This window comes from Rosa chinensis, chromosome 4 (genome assembly GCF_002994745.2).
Source record: "Rosa chinensis cultivar Old Blush chromosome 4, RchiOBHm-V2, whole genome shotgun sequence".
NCBI classification, from domain to species: domain Eukaryota; kingdom Viridiplantae; phylum Streptophyta; class Magnoliopsida; order Rosales; family Rosaceae; genus Rosa; species Rosa chinensis.
In genome coordinates this window covers 35,135,982-35,159,398 of record NC_037091.1, presented here as the reverse complement: position 1 = coordinate 35,159,398, position 23,417 = coordinate 35,135,982, and the positions used below count along the sequence as shown (strand labels likewise).

The following is a 23,417-nucleotide window of genomic DNA, read 5'->3' as shown; positions in this document are numbered from 1 at the left end:
AATTAAAGTTGAAGTCTAGGTCATTTCTAGCTTGCCACAATATCCATGCAATCAAAGCCAAGTAAGTAACCATATCGTTGTGTTGGAGTTTTAACTCTAGAAAACCCACAAGCTCACACCAGCATGTCCAACTCTTTAAAATTTCCAATAGAAAAAGAACACAGCAATATATCCTTAGTCGAAGACTAGAAGTGCCTCGGTGCCTCCACTGTAACTTGAAATAAACTCAGGTAGATTGTAGCCATTTTACCTAGTATGTTGTAACAACAAACTCGATTAGAATTTAGAACCGATTTGAAAGAAAGAAATAAATAATAATAAGGCTTAAAAACGATACTCGTATATTTTGATTCCGTGATTGATTTGTATCAACCCTCCTGAAAGATTAGTGAACAAAACCAAATTGAGGTTTCTTGGAAATTAATTTCACACTTCATTGTGAAATTATCAATTGCAACTATCAATTGCAAGTCAAAACACATTCCCAAAAAAAAAAAAAATTGCAAGTCAAAACACCTGAAGGCTGAAGCTACTGATAATTGGTTTAATATCCCAAGGTATATCACTCTAAAAAACTACTGAACCCACAATAACTACTTATTCTCAGAGAAGAGAAATTCACTAATTTTTCAAGGTACAAAGAGGCATTACTATGACATCACTTGAGAGGCTAGGCACATACTTATGTGGCTTTCCATGAAGACAGTGGTGGAGTTTCAGAGTTCATCCATGTACTGATGGTAGTTTGATATCTGTCGCCCTTAACAGCATCTGTGGAAGCAAAAGATTCAAGCTCAGCCATATCTTCTGGTGTCAGTTTCACAGACAAGCCTTTATGTTTTGGTTAAAATTCTCAATCTTCGTAGTTCTGTGTATAGGGCACACATCATTTCCTTGGTGATGAACCCAAGCCAGGGCAAGTTGAGATAGGGTATATCCCTTCCTTGCTGCAAGTTCACTAATGCGCTTGAATATTGTTTCATTATGTTGTAGGTTTTCAGCTTAGAACCTGGGCAACTTCTGCAACCAATGTAGTACATGTTGAGAACCCAGACAAACAGTTTTATCAAAAATGCTGAGAATCAAAGCTCTGTCCTTGTTGAAGGATGTCGACATAATGTGTGCCTCTACAAACTAGGGTTTAGAGTTGTAATAGGAATGTGATCTAGGTATTCAATTGTAATCGGATTCTATTACCTTTTTGATACCTTGTAATTCCCTATTTAAAGGGCTCCTATTATCAATAATAAACACAATTGCATTCTCCTACAACACGTTATCAGCACGAGTTCTAACCCTAACCCAAAAGAAAAAAAGAAAAACCCTAAAATTGCTGCAGCCCCTAACCCGAGCCAAAAAAAAAAAAAAAAACACCAAAAACTACCTCCTTGCTGCAGCCCTCCCTGCCGCAAGCCACTGTAGCCTTCTGCTTCCCTTGCCGCACACCAGCCCACCGGCCTACCTGTAAGCCCGTGCTGCCCAGCTCACCTGCAGCCCTAGCCGCAAGCTCTCCAGCCTCCCTGCAGCCCGCGCATCAGCCCAGTCGCACTCGGCCTCGCCTCCCTGCAGCCCAGCCGCTCCTGGCCTAGCCCGATCGATCACCATCCTGTCGTTGCTTCGGCCTAGCGCCCTTCAGCCACAACCCACCGCCCACCGGCGCAGCCTACCCGCGCAGAACTGCTACCCCAGCCAGCCTCCGCGCCTTGCAGCACAGCCTCCAGCCTTTGGCAGCACAGCCCCGCACAGCCGGTGCTGCCCCCACGCCCACAAGCAAGAACCAGAAAACAAGAAGAAAAGAAGAGAAGAAAGAAAAGAAGAAAAAAAAGGAAGGGGAAGCAGGCTTGGGCCCGGAAAGAAGAAAAAAAGGAAAAAAGAAGGGAGAAGGGCAGCCTACCAACTGTCAATTTCCGACCAGATTCCGACAATCCTATTTTAGCTACATGCCTGCATCAACACGCGTGTGTATAAAGAATCGTGAAGTAAAGCTTTAAATTATCAAGTAAGTCGATCTTTACGATTAAAGTTCCTGCTTTCTTGTATTTAAATTCCTTTTATTTTCTGCAAATATTGGAATATATGTTGCCAAATGGTTTTGAGTATTTAACAAAGCGGAATTGTGGGGATTACGCTTAACGAACTAAGAGTGTTCGTATGAACTAAGAGTGTTCATAATTAAACGAACGAAGAGCGTTCATATGAACTAAGAGTGTTCATAATGCTTGGACTAAGAGCGTCCACAAGCATCAAATTGTGACCATATTAAAACATCATTGTTTGGTCTAATCCAAAAGAGATTCTTGGAAATTGATTTCTTGGTAGCATAGCTCAGAAATCTTATTGTTTTAGTTTTCGTGGAAGTTTAACTCCGAAACTAATATATCTTCTCTTCTTATTTTCAGGATGTCGAATGAACCTAGACTCGACTTTCCCATGCTTGACTCAACAGGCTCGGATTACCACAGTTGGGTAACCGATGTTGAGAACCATCTCACTTCAAAGGGAATATTACCCATAATCCAGGCACATAACCCGGATCTTGTGTTCGTGCGAACACCTACAAAGCATGCTCAAGCAGTTATCTTGATGCGACGCCATATGGACAAGGCACTCAAATTGGAGTATATGTCGATCAAGAATGCAAGAGAGCTATGGGTAGCGCTAGAAGAGCGTTTTCGCAATGTCCAAGATTCCCTCCTCCCTGACTTGAAGGTTCAATGGAACAATCTGCGCTTTGCTGATTTCAAGTCTGTTTCTGAAATAATTCAGAAGCTCTTCGCATACAGTCCATGTTGAGGTTTTGTGGACAACCTGTCACAGAGCAAGAGCTAATTGAGAAAACTCTCTCCACCTTCCCCGTTTCAGCCATTGTGGTATCAAAGCAATACCGTACTGAAGTCATTGCTGGACGGATCACGAGGTTTCATCAGCTTATCAATGTTATATCTATAGCTGAGAAACATGATAACATACTCGTGAGGAATTATAATTCAAGGCCTATTGGAACTAAGAGCGTTCATGAGGCGAATTATAATGCACCCAAAGGAGGGCGCAAGGAGCGGTACCCTAAGAATGGGGGATATGAGGGACGTATGGGCCCATATAACCGCCCTAACCAGGAAGGAAACCGCAAGTTTGGTGTGGATACACGTGGTGGTAGTGCCACACGTGGGAGAGGAGGTCGTGGTATCCCTAGCCGTAATGGTGGCGCCATGGGTCGTGGTGGTGGCACCAACCCTCCTAGGGAACGCCCGCAACGTGCACAACGTGCATCTCAATTAAAGGGAGGCAACCACAATGATGAGTGTCATCGATGTGGATCAATTGAGCATTGGTTCAAGCAATGCAAGGCAAACGAGGAACTAGCTGCAAGATACAGGGCATATAGGGACCTGAGGGAGCAAGAAGTGTACCTTGCAGAAGAAGAAGAAGATGGTGGAGATGTCAATCTCACCATAGAGGACTTCAAAGCTGAAGATGAAGTGCACAAGGATGCAGCAGACTTTGATTAGATCAGTCCTTTTATTTTTCGAAGAACTTTTGTAATGGCAATCTGCCTTAGTCATTAAATGACAATTGTATCAACTCTTTCTTATGTGGCGGACCCAATAAAATGTGATGTCTAGGAAAGTCATTGAGATTATTGGTACTTAAGAGAGCCTTGCTCCACCAACATCTCTCTCTACTTTCCTGGTCATATTTGATTGGAGTTACCAAACGGATAGAGTGACTACAATGTGTCTTAGTTTGATTTTATTTTGGATTAGATTTTGGAAACTTTGATGTAATCATTGGCTATTAATAAAGTGTCAATTCTTTTACTTAATGTCTTGGACATATCTTAATTCGAACTTTATTATATAAGAGCCAATAGTTTTCATGTGGAAACACATTATGAGAATGGATAGAGTTCCTTTGCATCACCTCTAATGACTACGGACATAAACGAGTATTAGAGAAACTTATGTGTCGCTCTAGTGGGTTGTATGCAACCACTATTTGAGTTATTGAATCCAACCATGTCATGAGAGACGACTTATGGGATTTTGACACGTATAGGCTTTGACATGATGATCCGTGTATTAAAGACTTTACACGGACATCCATTTTCAGAACGAAGAAAAGTAAGAACCAAGAATTGGTTTGAGGAGCTACATATGCGCCTCATGGCGCCATGATTGTTCAAAGACCGGCCATACATGGCCGGCGCCGCCTACCCCTTATGGCAAATACATGGCATTGACGCCATAAACTCCTTTCTCTACTTCTCAAGTCTATTGTGACATTATGCCTTAACCAAAACCTTCATTGGTTGATTATAAAGCCCATGTTTCGTTCTGTAAAGCTTGTTATTTAGGATTGAGACCATCCTATGCAAAGGAGATTGAGGAAATAATTCCATTCTTACAAAGAATGTAAGGGAATTCTATGGATTTGATCAACCAACTTGCGTATCGTATAAATGTTTTATGGTGTTGGTTGATACGCAAACACGCTGGTCATGTGTTGTGCCATTATCCACTAGTAATGCTGCTTATACTACACTCCTAGCACATAACATATGGCTACGGGCTCACTACCCAGATCATCTCATTCAGTCAATTTGACTTGATAATGCTAGAGAGTTGACATCGACAATTTTCGATGACTATTGCATATCATTGGATATTGATATCAAGTATCATATTCCCATGTACACACCCAATTGGTCTCGCGGACAAGCTACCATTAAACGACTACGATGGTAGCTCGGACATTGGTAATGCGCACCAATATTTCCGCTTGGGTCATGCAATATCGCATGCAGCTATGCTAATTCGTCTATGACTCATAGCAGCCACTCAACTTTTATTTGCGTTACAGCTAGTGACTGGGTTCGAGTCTAATATCTCGTATTTATGCATATTTGAGTGTGCGGTTCATGTGCCAATTGCGCCGCCACAGTGCATCAACATGACTCATTGCAACGAATGCATATATATATATATATATATATTTGTTGGACATGAGTCTCCAACTATAAGTCCGCTATGTAGAACCCTTGACAGGCGATCTCTATTTCGCTGGATTTGCGAATTGTCACTTTGATAAGACAGTCTTCCCGCGTTAGGGGGAGATTAGAACGTCAATGTTCAACAGGAACGACAGGAATTGTCGTGGTCTGTCCCCACTATGTCTCATCTTGATCCCCTAAAAGTGACGAGATCACATATACCTGATGCAAACATGCCTGCAAGGATTGATGTCCTCACAAGAGGACATGGTGCCACCCAGAAGATGGGTACGGCAACACCACCATGGATGGTGGTATGGTGACGCCACAAAGGTGGCATAATGGCGTCATAGGCCATGAGTTCCGCCAGAGAAAGTAGGAGACCCATAGGTTCGATGGATTCTCGCCCTAAGAAGAGAGCGAGTTTGGCACAGCTTGATCCATTGATCATTGATACTCAAAATCCGTCTCATGAGAATATTTTGGATTGTGGTTATGTCCAAGAGACATCGTTGGGGGACGCCTCAATGTTAGAACCAATTCCTGAGAATATAGAGATCTCTACGAACTACACTAGTGTACATGAGGACGTGGAATTATTGAGACCAATGACATTGAACCTTACTCCGTTGAAGAATGCCAACGTAGAGAAAATTGGCTTAAATGGAAAGATGCGATCTAGGTTGAATTGGATTCACTAACGAAGAGGAAGGATTTTGGGCCTGAGATGCCAACACCTCCTAACATAAAACCTATTGACATTAATAGGTCTTCGTTAGATAGCGTGATGAGAAAAAGAGATGGTAATCTCGCCTTATGGCGCAAGGTTTCTCACAACGCCCTGGAATCAACTACGAGAAGACATATTCTCTCATAATGGATGTCATTGCACTCCACTACCTTGTTAGTTTGGTAGTTTCCAAATAACTGAACATGCAGCTTACAAATATGGTCACTACGTATCTCTATGGGGATCTAGATACGGAATATAATGAAGGTTCTTATGGACTTCATTTACCCAAGTCAAGTGGCTCTAGACCACGGAGCGTATTTGCAACGAGGTTGAAATGCTCACTAAAATGACTACTTAATTGGGAAGGGATATGATGAACTATGCCCACGCGTTTCCATGACAAGTTCCAGATTTGCAATTGTCGCGGTTTATGTTGATAAACATAATTGAAACCCTTGAGAGCTAAGGGAAACCGCTGAACACCTGAAATCCGAGTTTGAGAGGAAGGACCTTGGGAGAACACGGTTTTGTCTAAATTCAGAACTTGTATACTGTGTCAATAGATGCTTTGCATTTTTGATAAAGTCAAAGATGCACCATGGTCGTTCGTAGTCTTGGCCCTAAAAGGGATCCGTTTCGTCCCAGGGATGATGACGAAGACGTGTTAATTGCAGAAGTTCTTACTTATGTACAATAGGCGCATTATTGTACTTAGCACAAAACAAGACCGGACACCTCAATTATTATGAACTTGTTGGCTAGATATAGCCCCGCGCCAACGCAATGCCATTAGATTGGTATAAAGACAATCTTTCGATATTTGAGAGGTACGATTGATATGGGCTTGTTCTATCCCTACAGAGAGAAAAGAAATGACGGAAGTGTGGGATCGGACCCCACAAGGCAAAATGCCACCTTCCGTGCTCCTCTTCCCCTCCAACAAAATGACAACAATCTCTTCTAAATATTGAAGTGAACCATATCCAATCAGAGGATAATGTAGCGGACTTATTTACTAAGTCGTTACCAAAATCCACCTTTGAGAAACATGTGAAGAGCATCGGATTGAGAAAGTTATCCGAACTCCAATGATTGTAGCAATCAGGGGGAGATATTGACATCAGGGGGAGGCATGATGTCTACATGTTAGATCTCGAAGAGTGAAGGACGTGTTGTGCTCTTTTTGTCCTTCGACCAGGGTTATTTTTGTCCCATAGGGTTTTTGTTACCTGGCAAGGTTTTTAACGAGGCAACAATCAAAGCGTCATCACCAAGTTTGAGCGGCACAAGGGGGAGTGTTGAAGGATGTCGACATAATGTGTGCCTCTACAAACTAGGGTTTAGAGTTGTAATAGGAATGTGTTCTAGGTATTCAATTGTAATCAGATTCTATTACCTTTTTGGTACCTTGTAATTCCCTATTTAAAGGGCTCCTATTATCAATAATAAACACAATTGCATTCTCCTACAACAGTCCTAAGGTTTTGGTAATTTGTAGTGTATTTTTAATTTTGATCCACCTGCTCCAGTTAGGGATGGCAATGGGGCGGGTTGGGGATGGGGATCAAAATACCATCCCCATCCCCGGGGTCATTCTCTACCCCCATCCCCGCCCCAATCCCCAATAAAAATATATTGGGGATTCCCCGTCCCCATCCCCACTGGGGACCAAGCCTCCAAACCCGCCCCAAATCCCCAATAAGAATTTAATAAATAAAATAATTTTTTCTCATATTGCCTTTTTTAAAATCAAAATCTACAACAAACAAATTTAAAATATGATTAAATTCATAAATCATAATTCAGTGAGTGCAAAAGTCAAAACATCATTAAATAAAAGTGTAGCTATTAAAGTAAAGTAATAAATGTATATATTTGCGATTTATATTATAAACAATAAATTAAAATATATATAAGTTAAATATATGTATATATTATTGGGGCGGGTTTGGGGATGGAGATCACAATACCATCCCCGCCCCATCCCCAATCTTAGATAGCGGGGATTGGGGATCCCCATCCCCATTCCCCATTTGTCCCCGAATTCTCCCCCCATTAGGGGCGGGTATCCAATGGAGCTCCGCCCCGCTGGGGATTTTTGCCATCCCTAGCTCCAGTTAGTTTTTCTTTTGATTTTTCGCAATATTTGGTGGGGATTATTCCTTGTTGAATACAGTTCATATCTGCTCCTATATCAATCAAGGCAACTATTTGGATAGTATAAGAATCTGAAATTGCAAGAGTTATTAATGTTTTCCATTTTTGGTAGGTTACTCTGGTAATAAATCCAATAAATTGTTCATTAATCACATTTTCTTGAATATTTTGATCGTTTTGGCTGTTTTCTCCTTTTTCTCCTAGTTTGGGTGGTTCTTCATTCGTAGGTTTACTCTTGAGTACTGTAATTTCTATTTTTAAAAGAATTATATATTTCTTAACTTGGTTTATTTCTTGCTGTAAATCTGAAATTGTTACTTCAGATTTTTGTCTTTTATCGAATCTTTGAAAAATATCTTTTATGTTATAGAGGTCATTTGACTGATTTTCTTTTCCTATATCTTCTTTAATTAAATCTTTGAAGATAGTAAGAAATTGAGCTTGAAGTTCTGTGTCTTCCATTTTTGCAGCTATTTCTAAAAACTCATTTTTTGTTTTTCGGGAAATCATTTGAATCTTTAATTTGTTTTTGCAATTACAAATTTTTATACCTTCTTTTGAGATTTTACATTTTGTTTCTTCTTCATCAGAACTTGAAGTTTCTGAGAAGTCAATTTCGTCTATTTGCAAAGTTTCTTCTGAATCAGAATCGTCATAGTCTGAGCTATCTGATTCTAAATCAAGCATAATTTTGAGAAGTTTATTTTTTGTTTTTTCATCAAGATTTAAAGCATTAGTTTGACTCGACAATCTTTTTTGTAGTGTCCTGCTTTGCCACATTTGTAGCAAATAGGAAGTTTTGAGTTTTGACCTGAGTCTTTCTTGACAAATTTTCTTTTGTATTTTTTTTATAAGGTTTAGAGCTTGTATAGGGTTTAGATGTGACTTTTCTGTCTGGGTTTGATTTACGTTTTTTTATAATATTTTGAATTTTTTTTTATGATGCTTTGGCTTTTTCCTAGAAGGAGATTTGAGAGATTGGTATCCAAATTATTCACAAAAAGATCCAAGTTCTTTCTTTGTTGTGATTTGATTCTTTTTCATTTGGGCTTTTAACCTAATATCATTATAGAGTTCTAAACCTGTGGTGTTAATCGTACTAATTAACTGTCCGTAGGTTAAATCTCCATAAGGAATTTTATTGCCATAAATTTGTTTCAACTTTTGTCTAATTTTTTCAGCAAAAAGATTTGGTAATCCTGATATGAATTTTTCTTTCCATACAGGTTGGTTTGAGTCAGTTCTAAGCATGACTTTTGAGAGGAAAACATCTTTGTACCATCGAAAATCTTGAAGCTTTTTAAATCTTAGATTTGTAAGGGTTTCGGCCATTCCATCTTTGATTGCTTTGTGATCACCTATAAAGTGAGTCATGATGGAGTAATAAAGTGTTGCTACTACATCAGTTACCGGCAAATTTTGCTGGTCAACAATCATTGCACCAGTTGTTTGTTCTATTTTGACACTGCTTAAGATTTGATTGCGTTGGTCAAATGTGAGATAATTATCCCACCATCCTTTCAATTAGCCAGTAAATCCTGCTACGAGGATATTACCGATTTCTCTATCTGTTTTTGTATTTTTGTAAACATTGCTAACCATTAGCATTTCATTGATATGTTGTATGATCCTATATTCACTCATGCCGTCTATATTCCACTCATACAAAGTACCAGCAGAATATCCAACATGTTTTTCGAGTTTTGCTTCTTCAAATTGTAAATCTATTGGAGTTGGTCTTGGATAATAATTTCTTGAAGGAGGAAATTTTAATTTTTCTATTTTGAAGTTTTCTTCAATTTGGTTGACGTTAGAGTCACTATCCAAATCTTCTCTTAGGTCAGAAAGGGTATTGATTCTTAAAGAGTTTGAACTAGTGGGTTCACTTAGATTTAATCTTTTTAAATACTGTTCAATTTCTTCAAGAGGTTGACTATCATTTTTTAAAGAAAGGTTTTCATCTGGTTGAAAGGGTTTGAGTATAGGCTTATTGATTTCTTTATTTTTTCCTTTTGAGTCTGGTCTAGGTTCAGACCTAACTAATGTTTCTATATGATCCAATTGGGTTCCTACTGTATCTAAATACTGGTTTGTAAAATTGTTTTGTTCCATAAGTTTTTGAATATCTTCTTTTGATGCTTCTTTTTGTCTATCTAGCACATTTTGCATTTTGTACGGAGAAGCAATAATTGTTTCTTTTCTTACTGGAATTTTTATTTCTTCCATTGGTGGTCTCTTAGCTTCTAGGGTTTTCCTATTTGGTAGAGTCCAAGTTTTTGTGACTTTATTTGTTACATTAATTTTCTTGTCAGAATCATGTTCAGTTTTGGACAAGTCAAAGTACCAATCAAAGAAATAAATATTTAATTTGTGTTTGTTCATAAAAGCATAGTATTCTTCTTGAATTTGGTCTGTTTCTTGTTTGTCAAACATTATGAAGAAGGCTTTACGTTTGAAACTATTTTTGTCTGAATAAAAGTCTTTCCTTAGGTACTCTTTGTCTATTTCAAAGGGTTTTAATATTGTATAAATTTGAGAATCTCTAATTTCTTCTGCAGTCATTGAGGATTGGGTTGGCGAAGCTTGCCTAGTTTCTTGTTCTTCTACTGTATAGAAGGGTCTTGGTATTGTAGAGGATTCATCTAAGTTTCTTAGATTAAGGTTTCTGAGATTTCTTTCATTTTCATTTGAGATTGGGATTGATCGGGTAGATCTATTTGAGCTTGAAAATTGTCTGCAGAGCAGATTGTTTCCTGTACTACTTGATGCAAAACGTATGTTTACACTTCCATCAGAATTTTGGGAAATATATTCTACTTGATGGCTTTCTATGGGTTTTGGCGGAACTGCCTCATCAAGCTTCCACTCAGAGGGTAGCTCAATGTCAGTCCACTTTATCATTTTGGGTATGACAATATTTGACTTTCTCATATCTGTTTCTAATAAAAGAGTTTGACCTTTGGGATCTGTAGATTTTGCTTTTGCACTTAACAGAGTATTCATTACTCTGTAGTGAATTCGGTAAATGACAGCCAAGGGTTGTTCACCTGGAGACATGTCATAACCATGTGTTTTGATATTTAAGGTTAAAGCTTTTAAAAGTCCTGGATCATTAAGTGACACAGGAAAGTTTGGAAAACATTCAAAGTGAATGGGTCCATTGCATAGACTTGATTCAACTAGTCCTAAAATTGATTCTTCAAAGTTTCTGTGTCTACAATCACGTAGAGCAACAAAAACAGAGGCTTTGAGACCATTTCTGGTCAAGGGTTGAATTCCTATTTGTACTGCACCTATATGCAAATACTTGTAGTCTTTCTTTTTGTATTCTGCTAAAGCTTTTTGAGTAAACATTTGAATAATTTGGTGGTCAGAACCTACTTTAATGGTTTGTTCTTGTGTCTTAATTGAATATAAAATTTTGAAGTCAAAGGTTCCTATTTTGTATATTTCATTGTAGCTTTTCTTGGGTAATTTCCAGTTTCCTACAATTTCAGTTAAGCTATGAGAAGACCACTCCTCACAGTTTAGCATTGTATCTGAAATACTACTCGATTCAGAAGTCATCGGGATTTAAGAGATTTTAGAGGGAGATGGACTTAATTCTTAGGTTGAGGTCTCTGATGGGGCACCCAAGCTTACCAACGGTTTCACTGCGCCTCTCTGCGACTTACTACCGGGAACACAAGTTGCTATTTCCTCAAAGGACAACCTCCTAAGGTTTGGGTCTCTCTCTCACTAACTTCCCTCTCGGCCTTTTGGCTCTGATACCAGAGACGTATCCCAGGGTACAGGTGCTAATCTGGATTTGGTATAATAACAGGATCATGATTTGCGAAATGAGATTGGACCTCATCCGTGATGTCATTGTCATCATCTCCATTGTCACTTTGTGATATTTGAGTTAACACTTCTTTGAGTACTCGTGAGGAGAAGAGATGGTTGCTAGCTGACTTTGAATCTTGGACTTTTGTAACAAGAATTGGCTTTGCTCTTGACTTTGGACTATTGATCCTTGCTTCCAATATTGAGGATGGGTTTTGAACCATTGGAGGAGGGACTCTTCAGAGAACTTGTCAACTGTGAACTTTTAATCGCACAACTGTCTCTCTGTAAGCATTTAACAGGTTAATTTTGAAAGTTCTTCTCCATAATAATTTAATAAACCTTGAATCATTGAAATTCTCCATTAAAAATTCATTGAAGAAATATAATATAAATTGTAGCAATCATATTCATAACTATTTGGTGGACAAGGAAGAAGAACAACAGGATACATTCCTTGGACAAACTTTTGTTGTAATTCTAATCGACGAAGATAAAATTGATATTCAGCATTTTTGTTTCTCAAATGCGATAGTAAAAACATGATATTAAAATAATGAAATAAAATAATGAAGTAGCAATTTTAATCGCACAGCTGTCTCTCAAAATAGTAAGAATCTCTCAAAAGATCTCAAATCAGACAAAACCCAAATCAGTTCTGCAAACGGACAAGACCCAATTTTTACAGGTGTCCTAATCCTGATAATTGAGACATATGTGAATAGTGCCACCTCCCTCAAAATTCAGCCTTTGATGACATGTTCCTTGCTAGGAACACTCAGAAGCAAAAGCAAAGATTTCAAACAAAACTTTCTTTTCAAAAGCAAGTGATGGTGACATGACCAAGATTTTCAATGATGGTGACTTTACTCTCCAGTATAAATAAATTCATGCATGGCAAGAAACACGTCAAAAGTTGATGCACCAAAGTCTTCAAAGCCTGTCAAGCTCGGCAAGATCTTATCTTGATGAATCTCTTCAAATCCAAAAAAGATCAATTTACTTTCCAGTTGTAATATTGTAACAGTATTGTAAACGGCTATAAAAGGCCATCAAATGTACCAATGTAGGCAGAGTCTTTTAGAGACCTAAAAAGAGAGTTTTCTCAGAGTGAAAAAAGAGTTTAGAAGAGTTTCAAAAAGAGAGTTAGTCTGAGAGTTGCATAGTAACCTGCATACTTCCTCTCATCAAGATCTTGTATTCAAATACTTTCATCAATCAAGTTTCAACTATTTCAAGGTATCTTTATTTCATTATTTTAATATCATGTTTTTACTATCACATTTGAGAAACAAAATTGCCGAATATCAATTTTATCTTTGTCGATTAGAATTACAACAAAAGTGTGTCCAAGGAATGTATCCTGTTGTTCTTCTTCCTTGTCCACCAAATAGTTATGAATATGATTGCTACAATTTATATTATATTTCTTCAATGAATTTTGAATGGAGAATTTCAATGATTCAAGGTTTATTAAATTATTATAGAGAAGAACTTTCAAAATTAACCTGTTAGATGCTTAGGATAAACAAACTTAAAAGAGAAATCACTAGATATCAAAAGCAACTTGAGCGAACCAAACTACAATTAAGATTTGTAGCAGCCAAATATCCTGTTGTCCTCCCTCCTGTCTGTTTTGAATTTGATCATTTTGATTTATACTTTGTACCCATAGTCGACTATGACTGGAGTATTTATCAACTCAATTACTGTGCCTTTCTGCGACTTACTACTGGGAGCACAAGTTGCTACTTCCTCAAAGGACAACCTCCTAAGTTTTGGGTCTCTCTCTCACTAACATCCCTCTCGGCCTTTTGGCTTTGATACCAGAGACGTATCCCAGGGTACAGGTGCTAAGCTGGATTTGGGGCTTAAGCTAAGCTAAACTGGAATTGAGGGGCTTAACTAGATTTGGAATGGCTTCACAGTATTTGAAAATAAGTTGACAGGATTTGGAATTCTTATACTGCTAATAAGCAAACAGAGAAAGCTCATTTGAATAATGTTTGATTATTAAATTGAGTTGATAAATACTCCAGTCATAGTCGACTATGGGTACAAAGTATAAATCAAAATGATCAAATTCAAAATAGACAGGAGGGAGGACAACATGGTATTTGGCTTCTACAAATCTTAATTGTAGTTTGGTTCGCTCAAGTTGCTTTTGATACCTAGCGATTTCTCTTTTAAGTTTGTTTATCCTAAGCATTTAACAGGTTAATTTTGAAAGTTCTTCTCTATAATAATTTAATAAACCTTGAATCATTGAAATTCTCCATTCAAAATTCATTGAAGAAATATAATATAAATTGTAGCAATCATATTCATAACTATTTGGTGGACAAGGAAGAAGAACAACAGGATACATTCCTTGGACAAACTTTTGTTGTAATTCTAATCGACAAAGATAAAATTGATATTCAACAATTTTGTTTCTCAAATGCGATAGTAAAAACATGATATTAAAATAATGAAATAAAGATACCTTGAAATAGTTGAAACTTGATTGATGAAAGTATTTGAATACAAGATCTTGATGAGAGGAAGTATGCAGGTTACTATGCAACTCTCAGACTAACTCTTTTTTGAAACACTTCTAAACTCTTTTTTCACTCTGAGAAAACTCTCTTTTTAGATCTCTAAAAGACTTTGCCTACATTGGTACATTTGATGGCCTTTTATAGCCGTTTACAATACTGTTACAATATTACAACTGGAAAGTAAATTGATCTTTTTTGGATTTGAAGAGATTCGTCAAGATAAGATCTTGCCGAACTTGACAGGCTTTGAAGACTTTGGTGCATCAACTTTTGACGTGTTTCTTGCCATGCATGAATTTATTCATACTGGAGAGTAAAGTCACCATCATTGAAAATCTTGGTCATGTCACCATCACTTGCTTTTGAAAAGAAAGTCTTGTTTGAAATCTTTGCTTTTGCTTTTGAGTGTTCCTAGCTAGGAACGTGTCATCAAAGGGTGAATTTTGAGGGAGGTGGCACTATCCACACATACATGAACTTTTGGTAATTTGTAGCGTATTTTTAATTTTGATCCACCTGCTCCAGTTAGTTCTTCTTTTTATCTTTCGCAATATTTGGTGGGGATTATTCCTTGTTGGATACAGTTCATATCTGCTCCTGTATCAACCAAGGCAACTATTTGGATAGTATAAGAATCTGAAGTTGCAAGAGTTATTAATGTTTTCCATTTTTGGTAGGTTACTCTAGTAATAAATCCAATAAATTGTTCATTAATCACATTTTCTTGAATATTTTGATTGTTTTGACTGTTTTCTCCTTTTTCTTCTAGTTTGGGTGGTTCTTCATTTGTAGGTTTACTCTTGAGTTATGTAATTTCCGTTTTTAAAAGAATTGTATCTTTCTTTACTTGGTTTATTTCTTGCTGTAAATCTGAAATTGTTATTTCAGATTTTTGTCTTTTATCGAATCTTTGAAAAATATCTTTTATGTTATAAAGGTCATTTGACTGATTTTCTTTTCCTATATCTTCTTTAATTAAATCTTTGAAGATAGTAAGAAATTGAGCTTGAAGTTCTGTGTCTTCCATTTTTGCAGCTATTTCTAAAGACTCATTTTCTGTTTTTCGGGAAATCATTTGAATCTTTAATTTGTTTTTGCAATTACAAATTTTTATACCTTCTTTTGAGATTTTACATTCTATTTCTTCTTCATCAGAACTTGAAGTTTCTGAGAAGTCAATTTCGTCTATTTGCAAAGTTTCTTCTGAATCAGAATCGTCATAGTCTGAGCTATCTGATTCTGAATCAAGCATAATTTTGAGAAGTTTATTTTTTGTTTCTTCATTAAGATTTAAAGCATTAATTTTTTGTTTGACTCGACAATCTTTTTTGTAGTGTCTTGCATTGCCACATTTGTAGCAAATAGGAAGTTTTGAGTTTTGACCTGAGTCTTTCTTGACAAATTTTCTTTTGTGTTTTTTATAAGGTTTTGAGCTTGTATAGGGTTTAGATGTGAGTTTTCTTTCTGGGTTTGATTTACGTTTTTTATAATATTTTGAATATTTTTTTTATGATGCTTTGGCTTTTTCCTAGAAGGAGATTTGAGAGATTGGTATCCAAATTGTTCACAAAAAGATCCAAGTTCTTTCTTTGTTGTGATTTGATTCTTTTTCATTTGGGCTTTTAACCTATTATCATTACAGAGTTCTAAACCTGTGGTGTTAATCGTACTAATTAACTGCCCATAGGTTAAATCTCCATAAGGAATTTTATTACCATAAGTTTGTTTTAACTTTTGTCTAATTTTTTCAGCAAATAGATTTGGTAATCATGATATGAATTTTTCTTTCCATACAGGTTGGTTTGAGTCAGTTCTAAGCATGACTTTTGAGAGGAAAACATCTTTGTACCAATGAAAATCTTGAAGCTTTTTACATCTTAGATTTGTAAGGGTTTCGGCCATTCTATCTTTGATTGCTTTGTGATCACCTATAAAGTGAGTCATGATGGAGTAACAAAGTGTTGCTACTACATCGGTTATCGGCAGATTTTGCTGGTCAACAATCATTGCACCAGTTATTTGTTCTATTTTGACACTGCTTAACATTTGATTGCGTTGATCAGATGTGAGATAATTATCCCACCATCCTTTCAATTGGCCAGTAAATCCGGCTACGAGGATATTACCGATTTCCTTATCTGTTTTTGTATTTTTGTAAACATTGCTAACCATTAACATTTCATTGATGTGTTGTATGATTCTATATTCACTCATGCCATCTATATTCCACTCATACAAAGTACCAGCAGAATATCCAACATGTTTTTCAAGTTTTGCTTCTTCAAATTGTAAATCTATTGGAGTTGGTCTTGGATAATAATTTCTCGAAGGGGGAAATTTTAGTTTTTCTATTTTGAAGTTTTCTTCAATTTGGCTGACGTTAGAGTCACTATCCGAATCTTCTCTAAGGTCGGAAAGGGTATTGATTCGTAAAGAGTTTGAAGGATTTGAACTAGTGGGTTCACTTAAGTTTAGTCTTTTTAAATGTTGTTCAATTTCTTCAAGCAGTTGACTCTTATTTTTTAAAGAAAGGTTTTCATCTAGTTGAAAGGGTTTGAGTATAGGCTTATTGATTTCTTTATTTTTTCCTTTTGAGTCTGGTCTAGGTTCAGACCTAACCAATATTGTTTCTATACAGTCTAATTGGGTTCCCACCGTATCTAAATACTGGTTTGTAAAATTGTTTTGTTCCATGAGTTTTTGTACATCTTCTTTTGATGCTTCTTTTTGTCTATCTAGCGCATTTTGCATTTTGTACGGAGAAGCAATAATTGTTTCTTTTCTTACTGGAATTTTTATTTCTTCCATTGGTGGTCTCTTAACTTCTAGGGTTTTCCTATCGGCTAGAGTCCAAGTTTTTGTGACTTGATTTGTTACATTAATATTCTTGTTAGAATCATGTTCAGTTTTGGACAAGTTAAAGTACCAATTAAAGAAATAAATATTTAATTTGTGTTTGTTCATAAAAGCATAGTATTCTTCTTGAATTTGGTCTCTTTCTTATTTGTCAAACATTATAAAGAAGGCTTTACGTTTGAAACTATTTTTGTCAGAATAAAAGTATTTCCTTAGGTATTCTTTGTCTATTTCAAAGGGTTTTAATATTGTAAAAATTTGAGGATCTCTAATTTCTTCTGCAGCCATTGAGGATTGGGTTGGCGAAGCTTGCCTAGTTTCTTGTTCTTCTACTGTATAGAAGGGTCTTGGAATAGTAGAAGATTCATCTAAATTTCTTAGATTAAGGTTTCTGAGATTTCTTTCATTTTCATTTGAGATTGGGATTGATCGGGTAGATCTATTTGAGCTTGAAAATTGTCTACAGAGCAGATTGTTTCCTGTACTACTTGATGCAAAACGTATGTTTACACTTCTATCAGAATTTTGGGAAATACAATCTACTTGATGGCTTTCTATGGGTTTTGGAGGAACTGCCTCATCAAGCTTCCACTCAGAGGGTAGCTCAATGTCAGTCCACTTTATCATCATTTTGGGTATGACAATATTTGACTCTCATATCTGTTTCTAATAAAAGAGTTTGACCTTTGGGATCTGTAGATTTTGCTTTTGCACTTAACAGAGTATTCATTACTCTGTAGTGAATTCGGTAAATGACAGCCAAGGGTTGTTCACCTAGAGACATGTCATAACCATGTGTTTTGACATTTAAGGTTAAAGCTTTTAATAGTCCTGGATCATTAAGTGACACAGGAAAGTTTGGAAAACATTCAAAGTGAGTGGGTCCATTGCATAGACTTGATTCAACTAGTCCTAAAATTGAGTCTTCAAAGTTTCTGTGTCTACAATCACGTAGAGCAACAAAAACAGAGGCTTTGAGACCATTTCTGGTCAAGGGTTGAATTCCTACTTGTACTGCACCTATGTGCAAATACTTGTAATCTTTCTTTTTGTGTTCTGCTAAAGCTTTTTGAGTAAACATTTGAATAATTTGATGGTCAGAACCTACTTCAATGGTTTGTTCTTGTGTCTTAATTGAATATAAAGTTTTGAAGTCAAAGGTTCCTATTTTGTATATTTCATTGTAGCTTTTCTTGGGTAATTTCCAGTTTCCTACAATTTCAGTTAAGCTATGAGAAGACCACTCCTCACAGTTTAGCATTGTATCTGAAATACTACTCGATTCAGAAGTCATTGGGATTTAAGAGATTTTAGAGGGAGATGGACTTAATTCTTAGGTTGAGGTCTCTGATGGGGCACCCAAGCTTACCAACGGTTTCACTGCGCCTCTCTACGACTTACTACCGAGAACACAAGTTGCTACTTCCTCAAAGGACAACCTCCTAAGGTTTGGGTCTCTCTCTCACTAACTTCCCTCTCGGCCTTTTGGCTCTGATACCAGAGACGTATCCCAGGGTATACGTGCTAAGCTGGATTTGGGGCTTAAACTAAGCTAAACTGGAATTGAGGGGCTTAACTAGATTTGAGTGGCTTCACAGTAATAATAATACTACTACTAAAGATGACAACTAGAGAAAATGACCAAGAGACTCAGCTGCCACCATACAAGCCTACACAAAGAACCCTAGACTACAGTTGCTTTCAAATCTAAAACAACTGAGGACATGCATAATCTTGATATAGAGGCCCCATAATCTACCCAAAACCTGACTCTCACCCTAAGTTCTTTCAACTTGCACGACCACAGGTTTCAAAGATCCTTTTATTTCTTTCCTTCCAAACCATGTAAATCACAGCTAGCACCCCGCAACCCCCAAATGATTTTAGGGTTTACCAAACGCAAAAGGCTTTGCACTGCATATCAGTCCTCCCTGATGAACTTGCCCAAGCTACCCCACCACCTTAAACAAATTTTTCCCTACAAATTCAGCAGCTTCACATTGCACAAATACATGATCAACGCCTCCCCTTCTGTGACTTGCACAAATATAGAACATAATTATGTATACTACAAAACAAATTCCTGGCAGCAGTGGCTAAGCTCACATAAAAATCTAGGGGCGGATGGCATATTGTTTCAGAATTTTTAATAAAATTACACGTAGCTTATAAACCAATCTAATAGAACCATGCCATATGAACATATGAAGGCTTGGAGGAGCCAAGCAGGGCAGCTCAGGCCCCAACATGGCTCCGCCACTGCCTGGGCACCTTCCTCATCAATCCCATTGGTATATGAATTGTAGTGAGGATGTCCACTGATGAAGGTTCTTATGATCATAGAATGGTAGTCCTCTTATTCAGTAACCATGACATTCCACTGTCACTAATCAAATATCTAATCAGCTGAGGTAACCCCAAAACTACAGATATTGCTTGCAATTAAGGAGAGCTGATGAGCTCCAGGTTCGTGAATTTGTTTCTACATATTCTCATGAAGTGAGGGAGTTTAATATCAATCATTCTCAACAATAGTATGATGATACATGTATTAATCATCTAATGCACATGCACTTCAGAATCGAATTTTGTAACATATTAACAGACATTTCGGGAATCATTGTTTGGAAGACTTTCAATGAACTTGGCCCCCAATGAAAAAAATCCACTTGCTAGAGGACTGTATGCAACAACCAATGCCAAGTTCCCTGAGAAATTTGGGATAGTAGTATTACAATTAATTGCAAACCACCCTTATTAAAAAACTAGTTAGTTTCGTCAACCCTTACCGACAAGTAGGAACTATTTCTTCCTCCACATCTCTTGACCACAAGGACCACTCCAGCTGCACAGCAGTTATTGGATGAACAACATCGGCTCTTCTTATTGTTGAAGCTAACGCCTCAGACAGACCAATGTCCTTTATCTTACCCTCTTCAACTAATTTCTTGAGCTCCCCCACCTTGTAAAAGACATAAAAAAGAAATTTAAGAAATGGAGAGCATGCTCAAAATAAATGAATTATGCATCTGAGCAACAAAAAATTAATAATCTAGTAGGAAAAGATAGATAGCAGCCAGAAAATAGAGCAGATTATGTGAACTAACAAATTTGGACATGATATGCAGTGAAAAGCATGATAGAATCTAGTAGTCAATTGCGTTTAACAAATAGTAGTTTACATGTCAAAGCACACTTGATTCAAGATTAAGAATTTCAGGACTGTAGTCATAATCCCAACCAAAGGATCCAATAACAATGATCACCCGCACTTCTATTGCATATCACTCATATATCATAATGTAAATGTCTCCATATACATATGAGGAAGATAACACAAGCACATAGACATATGCCCATGAGAAGAAAAACACAAATAAATGGAAGTTCACAAACTATCACTTGATCCAAAATTGAAAATATAAGGGCTTTAGTTGTAATCTCTTAATAGATGCAAACTAGTCACCATACTCTACCACACCAGCTTTTCTCCACATATAAGGTACATAAAACTTATAAAAATTAGGACAAGCACAGACATAGTACCCCTAGATAGCACAAACACCTACCCCTAGGCCTAGGACCCCATTATTCCCTTTCTCTTTTCTTCCATCCTTGTACTAGGCAATTAACACCTCTTTTCATGGGGCAAGGGGTGGAGGAGCTTTTGTAGTAAATGTGGGTTAATCAAAGATGAAATGGCTTGTTTGTTATTCAGTAAGAAGATTCACAGAGATATAGATCCTTTACATTCTTGGTGATCCTTGGTTTCTAAATGTGGTCCATTATTAAAATTAGGTGATAGTACAATTTTAAATTCTACTTTTACAACTCAAACAAGATGAGAGAACAGTGGTGAGGGCAAAACTGAGTTCAAGCAAAGCTTGACTTGTGGTCAAGCACTCACTTCCATTGGAAAAAAACACAAACGACAAGAAATTGAAGAATTGAGAGATCAAATTGAAGAAGAAAACAAACCGTGACTTCGATGGGACACGGGTGTCAATTCGATGCTGATAATAGAGATCAATAGAATCTACACCAAGTCGTTTCAGGCTTCCTTCACAAGCAGACCTGACATAAGCCGCGTCGCCTCGAATTTTCGTTTTGTTGTCTGCAGAGCTGATACCAAATTTGGTGGCCAATTCAACCTTGTCTCTCACCCCTCCGCTCAAAGCCTGAATGATTTCTTCAAGTCAACAATCCAAAAAAGCTAGCTCACAGTGGCTACATGCAAAGAACAACAGTGCTTGATTATCTTGCCCGGAAGAAGTTCGTTGGTGAAGGGACCGTAAACATCAGCGATATTAAGGTAGGTGACGCCGGCGTCGATGGTGTGGTGGATGAGTTGGATCATGTCCGGTTCGGGCTTTGGGGGGCCATAGAAGACGGACATGCCCATGTAACCCAATCCTTGAGCCGAAACCTCAACGCCTTGTGACCCCGGCTTCATCTTCCTCATGCTCGCCATGTGTTTGTGTTAATTTGTGAAGCAGATTGTAGTAGAGTGAGTGAGGGAAGATGAGAAGACGGAGTGAGGGACTGCGGCCATCGTCGGTGTCAAGTGTCGTTCATTAGACTCGTGCTCCAATTTGGAAGCGCAACGTCCTACCTCCCAAGATTTAATATTAGACGGTTGTTTTGGCAAGTGAAATTTACGCTCAGACAGTTTCATTAATCAAAACTTGAGGGTAGCCGCACCAATCTTGTTTTTGGAAAAAAAAAAAATATTTTTAGTAATTACAACCAAAAATAGAAAGAGGGAATGTGAATTATAAAATGAGGAGTATGGATTTCACTCTCTTTATTTTTAAGTATTTTAATCCTCATGTGTCAAATCTCTAACACAAGTCAGAGTCAAATGAGTCATGTAACTGAATTTTTTTATTTTTTTTATTTTAAAGGGAATTGGGTGTCAATTTGTTAAACATAAAAGTGGGTAACAATACATAATGATGATGCGGCTAAAATACCCTCATAATTTAACCCTGCAAAATGTAGTTGTCAGTATAGGATAAGCAGGAATCGTTGAGTCCGGGGATTGTAGAGTACACTTACAAAAAAGTTAATTAACAAATAAAATAATAAAATGAGAGGTTTTGAAATTTGGTTCCTAATGTACTTAAAATAAAAACAAAACAAATAAAAGTATCTACAATGCTCAACTTCCCTATCCTAAACCACCACCACTCGGAAATTATTAAGTGTAAAAACAGAAAAACCATTTCAATATGCTACAAAATCGTGCCCATCTTAAATGCCTAGATAAGAGTCCAAATGAAAAGCTGTCACGGTCCAATCCATTTATCTGATTTGTTCTAATGTGAGCTTGGATCAGAAAAGTCCTTACCAAGCGCAATACTACTAATTTTCAAAAATACTTGGCGTAATTTTCTTAATAAGTAGTATTATCTAACCCTTGAATCAATTCACACGTGCAAATTAATCATTACACATAGAATTTAACACGTAATTTCCATAATCGTTTAACCATTGAAACATGGTTTTTACCACTTCTTAGAACTAATTGCTACTTGTTTAACTTAGCGCCTTAATAAATAACAATTACTCTTGGCAAATTAAGCAAACACACAAGAACTCTCACCGTTATTCTAGCATGTAAACTTATTAACTTAACTCTGAAAATTACCTAAACACGTAAAAGGGCACAAGATTGTAACATGCATCATCAAAGAATTCTCGAAATTAACTTAATAATAAACTGAAAATCTCAAAAATATTAATAAAAATATTCTGAAAATTTCATGTCTCCAATTACACAACTCGCAAATCCAAATACACAAAACCGAAACAAAAATTGTAAGTAGAGTCATAGTTTCACTTTGAAGCTTTCCTTAGCGGCTTAGCAACAAGATGATGAACTCGTCTCTGCTATGGTGGTGGAGCATCCTTGACTCAACGCCTAAGTACTTCATAGATGGAAGGATGGTGGTCACAGTCTTGTAGGTGATGGAGGTTTGAGGAGTGAATTAGGCAGAGTCTTGGAATAGTTTTTGGTCAAGAAGTGATAGGTTAGGAAGTGATGAAGTGATACTTTTGGTGTTGAGAATGGCTGCTATTTATAGAGGAATCCTCCTCTCTTGTGATGCAATCATGGCCAATCATTTAGAGGTGATTTCTCCTCCAGATTTCCTTGATTTTCTCATGACAAAGTCATGAATTTTCTGATCTCTTTTCCCCTTAATGACTCATGTTATATTCCTTGAATAGTGACAAGATACATCCCTTATTCCTCTAATTTGAATTGCATTAATTTCTTCTTGCAAGATTTGTGCATACAACAAACTCCTATAAT

At 37.0% G+C, this 23,417-nt stretch overlaps 1 pseudogene; it reads right to left on the bottom strand.

The window, feature by feature from the left end:
• Nucleotides 1-682: 682 nt before the first annotated feature.
• Nucleotides 683-21,727, bottom strand: LOC112199178 (annotated as a pseudogene).
• Between the last annotated feature and the right edge of the window lie 1,690 nt (nucleotides 21,728-23,417).